This window comes from Ovis aries, chromosome 1 (assembly GCF_016772045.2).
Source record: "Ovis aries strain OAR_USU_Benz2616 breed Rambouillet chromosome 1, ARS-UI_Ramb_v3.0, whole genome shotgun sequence".
Lineage (NCBI taxonomy): Eukaryota > Metazoa > Chordata > Mammalia > Artiodactyla > Bovidae > Ovis > Ovis aries.
The window spans coordinates 108,633,281-108,648,378 of record NC_056054.1 but is presented as its reverse complement, the minus strand read 5'-3'; the positions used below and the strand labels follow the sequence as shown (position 1 = coordinate 108,648,378).

At 38.2% G+C, this 15,098-nt stretch overlaps 1 pseudogene; it reads right to left on the bottom strand.

Annotated features, from left to right (window-relative positions):
* Positions 1-922: 922 nt before the first annotated feature.
* Positions 923-12,595, bottom strand: LOC101114924 (T-cell surface glycoprotein CD1a-like; annotated as a pseudogene).
* Between the last annotated feature and the right edge of the window lie 2,503 nt (positions 12,596-15,098).

Below are 15,098 nucleotides of genomic sequence, written 5' to 3'. Positions count from 1 at the left end.
ATAGATGGAGAAGTCTTGAGGCTACTGTAAGAATAAGACTGAAAACCAGAGACAGGAGGCTTAAGTTCAAATCCTGAGAATACCAGAGAATTCCTGACTCCAGGGAACATTAATCGACAGGAGCTCATCAAACACCTCCATACCTACACTGAAACCAAGCACTACCCAAGGGCCAACAAATTCCAAAAAAGACATACCACACAAATTCTCCAACAACACGGGAACATAGCCCTGAGCATCAATATCCAGGTGGCCCAAAGTCACACCAAACCCACTGACATGTCAAAACCCATTACTGGACACTTCACTGCACTCAAGAGAGAAGAAATCCAGCTCTACCCACCAAAACAATGACACAAGCTTGCCTAACCAGGAAACCTTCGCAAGCCACACATCCAAACTCACCCACAGTGAGGAACCTCCATAATAAAAAAAGAACCACAAACTGCCAGAATATGGAAAGGCCAACCCAAACACAGCAATATAAACAAGATGAAAAGGCAGAGAAATATTTAGCAGGTAAAGGAACATGATAAATGCCCACCAAACCAAACAAAGTAGTAACAGATAGGGAATCTACCTGATAAAGAATTCCGAATAATGATAGTGAAAATGATCCAAAATCTTGAAAATAAAATGTAGTTACAGATAAATAGCCTGGAGACAAGGATTGAGAAGTTCAAGAAATGTTTAACAAAGACCTAGAAGAAATTTAAAAAGAGTAAATATATAGTGAATAATGCAATAAATTATATCAAAAACACTCTGGAGGGAATCAACAGTAGAGTAACGGAGGCAGAAGACAGAATTAGTGAGGTAGAAGATAGAATGGAAAAGATAAATGAAACAGAGAAGAAAAAATAATTAAAAGAAATGAGGACAACCTCAGAAACCTCTGGGACAATGTTAAATGCCCCAGCACTCAAATCATAGGAATCCTAGAAGAAGAAGACAAAAAGAAAGACCATGTGAAAATACTTGGGGAGATAATAGTTGAAAACTTCCCAAAAATGGGAAAAGAAATAGTCACCCAAGTCCAAGAAATCCAGAGAGTCCCAAACAGGATAAATCCAAGACGAAACACCCCAAGACACATATTAATCAAATTAACAAACACCAAACGCAAAGAACAAATATTAAAAGAAGCAAAGGAAAAACAATAAACAACACACAAGGGGATTCCCATAAGGATAACAGCTGATCTTTCAATATAAACTCTTTAGGCCAGAAGAGAATAGCAAGACATAAAGTGATGAAAGAAAATAACCTACAGCCCAGATTACTGCACCCAGCAAGGATCTCATTCAAATATAAAGGAGAAATCAAAAGCTTTACAGACAAGCAACAGCTGAGAGAATTCAGCACCACCAAACCAGCTCTCCAACAGCTAAAGGATCTTCTCTAGACAGGAAACACAGAAAGTGTGCGTAAACTCGAACCCAAAACAATAAAGTAAATGGCAATGAGATCATACTTATCAATAATTAAATGTAAATAGGTTGAATGTCCCAATCAAAAGACAAAGACTGGCTAAATGGACACAAAAACAAGACCACTATATATGTTGTCTACAAGATCCCACCTCAAAACAAGGGACACATACAGACTGAAAGTGAGGGGCTGGAAAAGATATTCCATGCAAATAGAGACCAAAAGAAAGCAGGAGTAGCAATACTCACATCAGATAAAATAGACTTTAAAACAAAGGCTGTGAAAAGAGACAAAAAAGGACACTACATAATGATCAAAGGATCAATCCAACAAGAAGATATAACAATTATAAATATATATGCACCCAACATAGGAGCACTGCAATATTTAAGGAAAATGCTATCAAGTATGAAAGGGGAAATTAACAGTAACAGAGTAATAGTGGGAGACTTTAATATCCCACTCACACCTATGGATAGATCAACTAAATAGAAAATTAACAAGGAAACACAAACTTTAAATGATACAAAAGACTAGTTAGACCTAATTGATATCTATAGGACATTTCACCCCAAAACAATGAATTTCACCTTTTTCTCAAGTGCAAATGGAATTTTCTCCAAGATAGATCACATCCTGGGCCATATCTAGCCTTGGTAAATTTTTTTTTTTAATGAACTCATTCCAAGCATCTTTTCTGAGCACAATGCAGTAAGTTAGATGTCAGTTACAGGAGAAAAACTATTACAAATTCCAACATGTGAAGGCTGAACAACACGCTGCTGAATAACCAACAACCCACAGAAGAAGTCAAAAAAGAAAACAAAATATGCATAGAAACTAATGAAAATGAAAATACAACAACCCAAAATCTATGGGACACTGTAAAAGCAGTGCTAAGGGGAAGCTTCATAGCAATACAGGCATACCTCAAGAAACAAGAAAAAGTCAAATAAATAACCTAACTCTATTCCTAAAGCAACTAGAAAAGGAAGAAATCAAAAACCCCAGGGTTGGTAGCAGGAAAGAAATCTTTTTAAAATTAGGGCAGAAATAAATGCAAAAGAAACAAAAGAGACCATAGAAAAAAATCAACAAAGCCAAAAGCTGGTTCTTTGAGAAGTTAAATAAAATTGACAAACCACAAGCCAGACTCATCAAGAAACAAAGGGAGAAAAATCAAATCAACAAAATAAGAAATGAAAATGGAGAAATTACAACAGACAACATAGAAATACAAAGGATAATAAGAGACTACTATCACCAACAATATGCCAATAAAATGAACAACTTGGAAGAAATGGACAAATTCTTAGAAAAGTATAACTTTCCAAAACAGAACCAGGAAGAAATAGAAAATCTTAACAGACCCTTCTGTACTTAATCACAAGCACAGAAATTGAAACTGTAATCAGAAATCTTCCAGCAAAAAAAGCCCAGGACCAGATGGCTTCACAGCTGAATTCTACCAAAAATTTAGAGAAGAGCTAACACCTATCCTACTCAAACTCTTCCAGAAAATTGCAGAGGAAGGTAAACTTCCAAACTCATTCTATGAGGCCTCCGTTACTCTAATACCAAAACCTGACAAAGATGCTACAAAAAAAGAAAACTACAAGCCAATATCTCTGATGAACATAGATGCAAAAATTCTTAGCAAAATTCTAGGAAACCGAATCCAACAACATAGTAAAAAGATCATACACCATGAGCAAGTGGGCTTTATCCCAGGGATCCAAGGATTCTTCAATATCTACAAATCAATCAACATAATACACCACATTAACAAATTGAAAAATAAAAACCATATGATTATCTCAACAGATGCAGAGAAAGCCTTTGACAACACTCAACATCTGTTTATGATTTAAAAAAAAAAAAAAACCTCCAGAAAGCAGGAATAGAAGAAACATACTTCAACATAATAAAAACTATATATAACAAACCCACAGCAAACATTATCCTCAATGGTGAAAAACTGAAAGCATTTCCCCTAAAGTCAGGAACAAGACAAGGGTGTCCACTTTCACCACTACTACTCAACATAGTTTTGGAAGTTTTGGCCACAGCAATCAGAGCAGAAAAAGAAATAAAAGGAATCCAGAATGGAAAATAAGTAAAACTCTCACTGCTTGCAGATGACATGATCCTATACATAGAAAACCCTTTAGACTCCACCAGTAAAATACTAGAGCTAATTAATGAATATAGTAAAGTTGCAGGATGTAAAATTGACACACAGAAATCCCTTGCATTCCTATACACTAACAAGGAGAATACAGAACGAGAAATTAAGGAAACAATTCCATTCACCATTGCAACGAAAAGAATAAAATACTTAGGAATGAATCTACCTAAAAAACAAAAGAACTATACATAGAAAACTATACAACATTGATGAAAGAAATCAAAGTTGACACAAATATATGGAGAAATATACCATGTTCATGGATCAGAAGAATCAATATACTGAATATGAATATACTACCCAAAACAATCTATAGATTCAATGCAATCCCTATCAAGCTACCAATGGTATTTTTCAGAGAACTAGAACAAATAATTTCACAATTTGTATGGAAATACAAAAACCTCAAATAGCCAACACAATCTTGAGAAAGAAGGATGGAACTTGAGAAAGAAGAATCAACCTGCCTGACTTCAGGCTCTACTACAAAGCCACAGTCATCAAGACAGTATGGTACTGGCACAAAGACAGAAATATAGATCAATGGAACAAAATAAAAAGCCCAGAGATAAATCCACACACCTATGAACACCTTATCTTCGACAAAGGAGGCAAGAATATACAATGGATTAAAGACAATCTTTTTAACAAGTTGTGCTGGGAAAACTGGTCAACCACTTGTTAAAAAGAAAAAAGAAAGAAAGAAAGAAACTAGAACACTTTCTAACACCATACACAAAAACAAACTCAAAGTGGATTAAAGATCTAAATGTAAGGCCAGAAACTATAAACTATAAAACTATAAACTATAAAACTATAAAACTATAGAGGAAAACATAGGCAAAGCACTCTCAGACATAAATCACAGCAGGATCCTCTATGACCCACCTCCCAGAATACTGGAAATAAAAGCAAAAATAAACAAATGGGGCCTGATTAAAATTAAAATCTTTTGCACAACAAAGGAAACTATAGCAAGGTGAAAAGACAGCCCTCAGAATGGGAGAAAATAATAGAAAATGAAGCAATTGACAAAGAATTAATCTCAAAAATATACCAGGAAACCCTCAGCTCAATTCCAGAAAAATAAATGACCCAATCAAAGAATGTGCCAAAGAACTAAACAGACATTTCTCCAAAGAAGACATACGGATGGCTAACAAACACATGAAAAGATGCCCAACATCACTCATTATTAGAGAAATGAAAAACAAAACCACAATGAGGTACCATTTCACGCCAGTCAGAATAGCTGCTATCCAAAAGTTTACAAGCAATAAATGCTGGAGAGTGTGTAGAGAAAAGGGTACCCTCTTACACTATTGGTGGGAATGCAAACTAGTACAGCCACTATGGAGAACAGTGTGGAGTTTCCTCTAAAAACTGGAAATAGAACTGCCTTATGACCCAGCAATCCCACTGCTGAGCATACACACTAAGGAAACCAGAATTGAATGAGACATGTGGACCCCAGTGTTGATCGCAGCACTGTTTATAATAGCCAGGACATAGAAGCCTCCTAGATGTCCATCAGCAGACAAATGGATAAGAAAGCTGTGGTACATATACACAATGGAGTATTACTCAGCCATTAAAAAGAATACATTTGAGTCAGTTCTAATGAGATGGATGAAACTGGAGCCTATTATACAGAGTGAAGTAAGCCAGAAAGAAAAACACCAATACAGTATACTAACACATGTGTATAGAATATAGAAAGATGATAATGATAACCCTTTATGTGAGACAGCAAAAGAGAAACAGATGTATAGAACAGTCTTTGGACTCTGTGGGAGAGGGAGAGGGTGATTTGGTTTGGGAGAATGGCATTGAAACATGTATATTATCATATGTGAAACGAATCGCCAGTCCAGGTTCGATGCATGATATAGGGTGCTCGGGGCTGGTGCACTGGGATGACCCAGAAGGATGGGATGGGGAGGGTTGTGGAGGGGGTTCAGGACGGGGAACACATGTACACCCGTGGCAGATTCATGTCAATGTATGACAAAACCAATACAATATTGTAAAGTAATTAGCCTCCAAAAAAAAAAAAATAAAGAAAAAAAGAGAAAAGAAAGAAAAGAAAAAGAATAAAACAAAAAGCAGAGATGTGACTTTGTCATCAAAGTTCCATCTAGTCAAGGCTATGATTTTCCAGTAGTCATGTATGGATGTGAGAGTTGGACTATAAAGAAAGCTGAGTGCTGAAGAATTGATGCTTTTGAACTGTGGTGTTGGAGAGGACTCTTGCGAATCCCTAGGACTGCCAGGAGATCCAACCAGTCCATCCTAAAGGAGATCAGTCCTGAGTGTTCATTGGAAAGACTGATGTTGAAGCTGAAACTCCAATACTTTGGCCGCCTGATGCAAAGAGCTGATTCATTTGAAAAGACCTTGATTCTGGTAAAGACTGAAGATGGGAGGATAAGAGGACGACAGAGGATATGATGGTTGTATGGCATCACCAATTCAATACACATGAGTTTTGGTGATGGACAGGGAGGCCTGGTGTGCTGCAGTCCATGGGATCACAGGGAGTTGGACACGAATGAGCAACTGAACTGAACTCTTAATAACAGTACCAATGAAAAGCAGGTCAAAGAAACAGTTTCCAACATCGAGTCAAAATTAGTTATTCTCTGCAACAATTACTCCTTCTCTGCAACAGTTATCCACTGTCAAAGTCCATTCCACAGTCTTGTGGAAAAAAGGGGTGGTGACCATTCTGCTTTGTCAGAATGGATCTTTCTGGGAGTGTCTGCCATTGATGCCAGTGTTCCAATGTAGAATTGTCTTCTTTTTGTTTCTCTTTGGAAAGTGTCTACTTTACACCTGTAGGCCTACTAGATCAAGTCCACTGACTCAAGGCTTGATATTTCTAATAAGTTCTACTACCTGTCCTTAAACCACCCTGAATAATTAGGGCCTACATTCCACCTTCTTCTTTCTGTTTAAACACTTGGGGCAAAACTTTCACACCAATAGGCTTCCAGAGTTAGATAATAAGAATGGTCAGAGGCAAGTTTGAAGGTTCATCAAAAATTAAAATTAGAGCTGCCTTACGATTTGTCAGTCCAACTCCTGGGCACGTACCCAGACAAAACTCTAATCCAGAAAGATACATGCACCTCTATGTTCAGGGTAGCACTAACTACAATAGCCAAGATATGGAAACAACCTAAATGTCCATCAACAGATGAATGAATAAAGATGTGATGCATGTATACAGTGAACACTACTAGACCATAAAAAGAGAATGAAATAATGCAATTTGCAGCAACATGGATGGGCCTACAGCTTATCATACTGAGTGAAGTAAGTCAGAAAGAGAAAGAGAAATACGATGTGATATCTCTTATATGTGGAATCTAAACTATGACACAAATGAATTTATCTATAAAACAGGAACAGACTCTAAAGCATACAGGTAGATTTGTGACTGCCAAGGGGGAGATAGAGTAGCGAGGGATGGATTGGGAGTTTGGGATTAGCAAATGCAAACCACTGTTTATAGAATGGATAAACAAAGTCTTGTTGCATATCACAGGGAACTATATTCAATAAGCCATGATATAAGTGATATAATGATATAAGCTGTATTCAATAGACCGTGATTCCATGTGATAAACCATGATGGAAAGGAATATGAAAAAGAATATGAAATATATATTTATATATTCATTAAGTAATATAATAATTACTATATTATAAATAAATAAAATATATGTAATATGAAATATACTGAATATAAGAATATTCTCATATTCTTTTATATATTCTTGTGTGTGTGTGTGTGTATATATATATATATATATAACTGAATCACACTGCTTTAGAACAGAAATTCACACAACATTGGAAATCAACTATACTTCAGTACAACAAATTTTTTTTTTAAAAAAGCAATCAATGGAAAATTGCATCTGTTTCAATTCAAAAAAAATAACTAAAAATGTGCAAAATTTCTTGCCAAAGTGAGACTTCTAACCAGACAAGCATCAGATGCCTTAACACAGCAAAGATGGCAGAAAGGAAAAGAGTTTTAGAAGACTGTAAATTTGGTGCAAATTCAACACAGACTTTTACTGAGAGCATAGTGCATGCAGGCAAGACAATTTGACAGGGATACAAACAGTAAAAAGACGTGGATGCTGCTCTAAAAAAGCTTAAAAATTAGAAGGGAAAAGGAACTTAAATATCCACAACAAAAGGTCTAAAGTGAGGAGAAGATTTAGCAAAATCCAGTTAAATTGTGATAGTACTTTAGATGAGGCAGAGACAACTCCCACTTGTAAATCAGGGAAGGTCTTCTTCAGGAAGTGGCATCTGAAATAAGCCCTGATGGTCTATTCACATCTAAATACACAAAGGGCCCTTGGACTTAATTCCATTCAGAATTTAAATTATGAATTTTAAAGCCTTATAACACAGGATAGAAAAATAATTCTGCAAAATTACATTTAGCTTATATTGATCACTAAGTAGAAATAAACAACAACCAAAACAGGTATACAAGGAGAGTATGTATAACTCTCCTTGTATGTATGTATGACTGTCCTATGTCTACATGTGTCCTGAGCTCTTGAGCTGCTGGGATCTCTTTCTAAAGGGAGAAGAGTGCTTGGGGGCTCACAGTTTGTCCTGATGAGAATAGAGATGGAAGTCATTCTACATGGGATGGAGGTGAGAAGGAAAGAGCTGATAGATAAGAAGGAAGGAGCTGGGAGGAGGAAAACAGAAAAGAGAGTGAAAAAGAAATGGGCAAGCAAGTGGAGACTGAGGGAAAGTGTAGGAAAAATGGACACAACAACTCACCAGTGCTTCCTAAGCCAAAATGCAAGACCTGTTAGGAGTACCAGGGGCACAGTCACTGCCAAAATGATCCAACCCACAGAGCAGTGATGATCTGTGGATGGATGTGCACACAAGGGTGTCCTCTCAAACCAACCCACTGTTTTACTGCATTTCTGTGCCCTTCATTTGTTATTCAAGTATCTGCCTCAAAAATCTTCTTCCCTATTTCCTCTCCTATCTCTCATCAGAGATGACTCCATCTAACCTCTTCCCTATATCTAAGGGGTTCTCATTATCAACTCTCGTATTTCTTATTTTTATTCCTTTTGCGTCTGGAGTCCCTAGAATCCCCAAATTTTTCATCTAGCTCTCCTGCTCTGCTTGAGGACCACCTAGTCCCATCCCAGTGGGACTCCAGTTCTTCCTCACCCCAGTAGACGATGATGTCTTGGCCTCCTATACTGCTGTGCCTCACCTGGCAACTCAGGCCAGATGCCTCACTGGCTTCCACATCCAAGGAATCCCGAAGATACCACGTCCCATCAGCTTTAGGCAAGACATCACTTTTCTGAGTGCCCTATTGCTCCTGCTCACCCTGCATCTACATCACCCAAATGGGCTTTGGGTAGAAGCCAGAGGCATGACAAACCAGCATCAGATGGCCAGGGCCAGGACTGGAGCCAAGGGAGAACTAGGCCTCTGGTCTTACTGCATAGGACAGAGAAAATAGTCAGATGAGGACTCTAGTACAGACTAAGAGTTTCAGAGCTTCACGTCATCTTAGATGGACATACTTTTCCCATCGTTAGCAGTTGTCACCCATTATCCCCTCCCCCACTTGGCTCCTTATTAGGAAGATGAGAAGGTGTTATTTTAGAACAAAAAATTTGTGGAGAGAGAGTGCAGGATTGACCTCAACTCTGGAGATATGCCTTGTCTGCCTCAAGAAGACCCAAGAGGAAACATGGGCAGATGTCACTCAGCAGCTTATGTATTTCCTGGGTGTGTCCGCAAAAGCTGAATAGTCTGCTGACTAACATGACTTGTCTGGAAGCTCAGCAGTTCTGATCCTTGATAAGCAAACCACACAAAGTCTATTGAGGCTTCACCAGCATGCAACTCACAGCCTTCTGTTATCTGTATTTCAAAGGGATCTAGGGAAGAGGAGTTACCAATCAGAGAAAATAGGACATTAAAAGGAAAAAGTGAATCAAAAGATGATGGAAGCAGAAAGAAGAAGTTTAGAAGATTTGAGGAAATGAAGCAAGATTGGCTTGACAAAGGTTCAAAGAAAAGGAAATTGGTGGAAGCTGGAGATTGAGAAAGAGATGAATGGCATGAGGAGAAAAGTATTTGAAGAAGGCAATATAAAGGGTGTGGATAATAGATAATATAATAAGGAAGGACTTAGTGTGAGACAGTGGGGAGTATAATAATCAAGAGTGAGTGGAATGCAATAGGTTATATTGAGTGTGTAAATAGAGATTGCTGAAGAGATTGAATGGGGAAGAAAGTCACACTTTAAGGAGTCCATCACAGAGTGAGGAAACTGAAGGTATCTAGTCAGAGTCAAGCGGAAGGGGCTGTCACAGGTGACCACTATTGGAATATAATAAACCACAAGCCTTCAGTCAATGAGAGGGAAATGTATAAGTAAATAGCAGAAGTCTTGAACATTATGGGAAGACAGGGTCTGGATTACACCCTTTGCCCAACTGCTGTTCTATGGTAGGGAGAGGTAAGGTTCAGAATTGAGTGGAAATTGATTGGAGGATGTATATTAGAGAAATACAAAACTCAGAGATACACACACACACACACACACACACCTCACACTGTATCCCCAATACCCATTGAGGGAACTGAACTTATGTTCAAGATGCCATTGATTGGCACTGTTGTGAAATGCCTGCAAAACTATAGTGAATCTCCTGTGAGATACACTTTGCAGTTCCATTAACTCCTCATTGTTGACGTTGCCCTTGGACCAAGGCCAAAGGTCAATGACTGTGTGAGAGCTGCTTTTCCAGCCATGAGTCTGCAAGTCACCCAACTAAGCTGAGCCCAGATTTTGTACCCAGAAATGGTTATAAAATTATAAAATCCAAATGAAATAGAAGGAGATTGGCTCCTGGAAGGGACATTGGGAAGGAGAGAGAATGGAGAAAGAAGGTACTAAAGAGGGGAAACTTGGTATATAATAGAAAAGGCAAGCCATCGATATCTCAGTGGACATTTGGCTGCCCCAGGGTCCCAAGAGTTAGTTATATGCAGCTTTCAAGAGAGCACAGAGACCTGGAGTCGGGGATACTTAGAATGGAACTGGGCTGATAGCTCTCAATCTCCAGCTTGGGGAAACCATTACACAGGCACACACGCATGCATGCGTGGGTACACACACACACACACCTTCCTGGATAAGAGCTCTTACCTTCTTCATTGTCACCACCTGGGAGGAGAGTGAGGAACAATGAAAGTTGCAAAAACAGCATCTCATTTGCAGATGTCCTTTCTTACAGAAAAGTAGGTCTTTGATTTCTGTTCTAAACAAACCTACCCCAAAACACCTCTGTTCTGACTTCCTCTTCCTGCCAACAGGCAAACCTTTCTTTTAGTCACTGACTGAAGAAAGAAAGCTTGCTCCTTCCCTAAGTCCTGGACCGCATACTCAGATATTCATTTCCCTTCCACTTCTGATACTCCTCTCTGGATTCCAGTGTCTCTCCTTGTCACCAACATCCATTCTGCTCACCTTTCTATGATTTAACTGCTAGGGACCAAATCTTGTAGGAAAGTCAATGTATTTGTAAGGCCTCTTTTCTCATTCATACAATAAAAGAATGAAACTAAACGTCTTCTTAACATCCTATCTAATATTCTCATGCCCCTGCTCTTTTCCATCAGTCTTTCTCTTGCCTTGCTGAATATTTCCTCAAATATTCTCTTCCTGTTTCTCACCTTCACCTCACCTCATTCATATCTCTGACTTTTCTTGTTTCCTTTATTAGCTTTTTCAGAATCCCCTATGAGTTCTCTGAGAAACAGTATAAACTGACACATATTCTTCATTATTCTTAGGGAATAGCCAGTTCAGTTCAGTTCAGTTCAGTTGCTCAGTCATGTCCGACTTTTTGCGACCCCATGAATCACAGCACGCCAGGCCTTCCTGTCCATCACCATCTCCCGGAGTTCACTCAGACTCACGTCCATCGAGTCAGTGATGCCATCCAGCCATCTCATCCTCGGTCATCCCCTTCTCCTCCCGCCCCCAATCTTTCCCAGCATGAGAGTCTTTTCCAATGAGTCAACCCTTCGCATGAGGTGTCCAAAGTACTGGAGTTTCAGCTTTAGCATCATTCCTTCCAAAGAAATCCCAGGGTTGATCGCCTTCAGAATGGACTAGTTGGATCTCCTTGCAGTCCAAGGGACCCTCAAGAGTCTTCTCCAACACCACAGTTCAAAAGCATCAATTCTTCGGCGCTCAGCCTTCTTCACAGTCCAACTCTCACATCCATGCATGACTACTGGAAAAACCATAGCCTTGACTAGACGGACCTTAGTCAGCAAAGTAATGTCTCTGCTTTTGAATACACTATCTAGGTTGGTCATAACTTTCCTTCCAAGGAGTAAGCATCTTTTCATTTCATGGCTGCAGTCACCATCTGCAGTGATTTTGGAGCCCAAAAAAATAAAGTCTGACACTGTTTCTACTGTTTCCCCATCTATTCCCCATGAAGTGATAAAGTGACACATATTCTTCATTATTCTTAGGGAATAGCCAGTAGCCATCACAAAGACCACAGGAATATTGAAACATGTAAAGAAAAACCTCCTCTATTTGACCTTTATTGACATATATTCACTCACCAAAGAATCACTTAGCATCTGCCTGAAACCAAACATCTATTACACCTGTGAATTGTGTTATGTAGTGGCTGAAAATACAAATCACTTTATTCAAGGATGTTTTAAATTCCTTGGGAAAGTAAACATCTAAAACAAGAATTGTAAATCTTGGCATGCTGGAACTTATTATAAAGTATAAAGTATATATATTATAAAGTATAAACTCTAAACAAACAACAACAAAGAAAAACAAAAACAGCCTCCTTGAAACATTTGCCAAAATGGCAGCCCTTAACTGTTTTGTTTACCCAACAGGATCTTGTCTTCAGACATTGCCTTGAGGTATTTGACCTATAGTCTGTTTAAAAAATTGTTTTCACTGAGTAAATTTGAAGATCTAATGGCCTTTATTCGATGATTCATGAATTGGGCATCATTCTTTCTAGCAGCTGGAAGGGTACACAGAGGAACAGTATAAAATGGAGGGTTTTTACAGGAAGAAAGGTGGTGCAGAGGAGCAATTTTCAAAAGAAAAGAAAGGGTTATTTTAAGGCAGAACGTATTTTTGAGGGGAAGGGAATGGCAAGAATTTTATCATGTAGATTGCCTCTTCTTCCTCTGGAAGTTGGAGAGCGCCTATCTGAAAGATTATCTCACCGGTGCCAATTCAAAATTACAAAATGGTTGATTATGATTACATTTCTGATGAAGGCCAAAACTGCAATTAAGTTAGATATTGAATCAAGGTTTGAACATTCTTTCAACTGCCCTTCTTTGAGACTGTAGTGAAAACACCCTTTCCAGACCTGTGGTCACTGCTGAGTTTTTCAAATTTACTGACATATTGAGTGCAGCACTTTAATAGCATCATCTTTTAGTTAACAACTAAAATTGTTAGTTTCCGGAATTCCATCACCTCCACTAACTTTGTAGTAATGCTTCTTAAGGTCCACTTATATGTGGGTCAACAGTGAGAACCTTACATGGAACAGCTGACTGGTTCAAAATTAGGAAAGGAGTACAATAGGCTGTATATTGTCACCCAGTTTATTTAACTTATATGCACAGTACCTCATGGAAAATGTCAAGCTAGATGAATCACAAGCTGGAATCAAGATTTCTGGGAGAAATATCAACAAGCTCAGATATGCAGATGTCACAACCCTAATGTCAGAAAGAGAAGAGGAACTAAAGAGCCTTTTGAGGAAGGTGAAAGAGGAGAGTGAAAAAGCTGGCTTACAACTCAACATTCAAAAACTAAAATCATGGCATCTGGTCCCATTACTTCATGGCAAATAGAAGAGGAAAAAGTAGAAGCAGTGACAGATTTTACTTTCTTGGGCTCCAAAATCACTGTGGATGGTGAATGTAGCTATGAAATTAAAAGATGCTTGCTCCTTGAAAGGAACGTTAAAGCAAACCTAGATAGCATGTTAAAAAACAAAGACATCACTTTGCTGACCAAGGTCCGTATAGTCAAAGCTATGGATTTTCCAGTAATCATGTACAGATGTGGGAGTTGGACCATACAGTAAGTTGAGCACCAAAGAACTGGTGCTTTCAAATTGTGGTGCTAGAAAACACTCCTGGGAGTCCTTTGGGCAGCAAGGAGATCAAAACCAGTCAATCCTAAGGAAATCAATCCTGAATGTTCATTTGATGGACTGATGCTGAAGGTGAAGCTCCAAGACTTTGGCCACCTGATGCAAAGGGCTGATTCACTGGAAAAGACCCTGATGCTGGGAAAAATTGAAGGCAAAAGGAGAAGGGGTGACAGAGGATGAGATGGTTAAGTAGCATCACCAACTCAATAGTCATGAGTTTGAGCAAACTCTGGGAAATAGTGAAGGACAGGAAGCCTGGTGTGCTGTAGCCCATTGGTCCCAAAGTCAGACCCAACTTAGCAACTGAACAACAACAAAAAACCTTACTTGATGAAATGAGAAACTTTAGAGTGTTTTTTTTTTACTAAAGTACATGCTAATAAGTATGATGTTTACACAAAAGATCCTGCTATAAATCTCTTATTAATGATGTAAAAATTAATAAACAAAAACCTCAATCAATTAAAGTCAGGAAACCCGAAGTGGGGGTTCTCAGTATTTCCCATGGCTTACCACGTTTGCAGATGCCAAATTGCAATTCTCTGTTCTTCCTGAATAAATATATATATCCCATCTTGTCTTGGGATATATCTCGTCATCTATTTGTTTTAGGTCAACACATAACAAGAAACTAGTAACAATATGTGGGAAGTAAAGTGAATAGAATATTCTGGAGTCATTTATAAAAGATTCTCTTCTTATTGGTCTTCCCTGAATGTTCCATGCTCGCTTTATCATATGCTGCTCTCTGCTGGAAATGCTGATCTCCCTCATTCATGGTGTTTATAACTATTCAAAGTCTCTTAAATATTTGTTTATGCTACTTATCACCTGGATAGATGCATTTAGGCTATTTATTTTATTATTTCTTAGTATGTAACTAATCAGAAATTATCTTGAGCTAATTCAAAGAAGAAAACTTTTGGGAAAATTAAGTTAGAAAATAGAAACCCAGAAAGAGCTTCACTGGAATATTTGTAATTTTTAAAAGCTGGATAAGCAAAATCACAACTTTTCTTGAAACCATCACAATATTGAAGTATCAAGACCAACAATTAACCCAAAATTTAAGGAAAGACAGATTCTTCCAAGGAAATAAGAAAAGCAAATCCTTGTTTATTTTGGACAGATACCAGATGCTGCACAAGACAGTAAGAATAATTCAGCTAAAACTGTTAATAAATTCCTAAAGGCTAGTGTGAATATATAGAACCCTTAGGATCCATAGACAA